The sequence below is a fragment of the Octodon degus genome, unplaced genomic scaffold (assembly GCF_000260255.1).
Source record: "Octodon degus isolate 3935 unplaced genomic scaffold, OctDeg1.0 scaffold00017, whole genome shotgun sequence".
Classification (NCBI taxonomy): domain Eukaryota; kingdom Metazoa; phylum Chordata; class Mammalia; order Rodentia; family Octodontidae; genus Octodon; species Octodon degus.
In genome coordinates, this window is record NW_004524593.1 from 21,120,909 (window position 1) to 21,121,682 (window position 774).

Here is a 774-nt window from a genome sequence, read left to right on the forward strand (position 1 = left end):
ATCCAATGTCAGCATAATTTAATCGAGATTGGAAAGTCAGCGTAGGTCCCTCCCATGCTCACTCCCTCAAGATGGTAGACAAGGTGGTGGAACCCACAGCCGGTTGTGGTTCCCGCAAAGTGGCTGTGGGCCCTGGGTGGCTCCACTGGGCCTCCGGAGGCCATGTGGGTGGAAGGTGCAAATTCCTTCAGGCAACAGCCTAGGAACGAGACAGCAGATGCAGTACTGGATCCACAGTACCAGAGCTGTAAGTTTATGGAATGAAGCTTGCTCAAAGAAATGGAGAGGAAAAGTAAGATTCCTTAAATAGCAGCCTTTGGAAATTCTGAAATGCATGCCGAAGAAACAAGAGCCCATCACTGCGCTGGAAACCAGAGGCTGACGGGCAGACGGTCTGTACCACAAAGCTTCAGTTCCCCCTAGTGATAAAGTGTGATTGTGGCGGGGGCCACGGTGACGTGTGAGCGTGGTGCTGGTGAAGTCAGGCGTCGCTGGAACAGAGCCCAGAAACTGCCGAAGACCCTGGTTCTCCCCAGGAAGGCCTGGGCTTTCTTCAAGATCAGTCGACGACAGCGGAAGCCAGGACGGCCAGCGTTTGTAGGTGGGATGGCCACAGGAGACATGAAGACGGCCCCACCCGGAGCAAAGAATAGTATTAGCTGGCAATGAAAGATGTGATTCCATTTTCCAACATGTCACTTTATGTTCCCCAGCATTTGCCTTCAAGATTGAGGTATCTTTGAGGGGTTTTTTGTTTGTTTGTTTTGGTTTTGG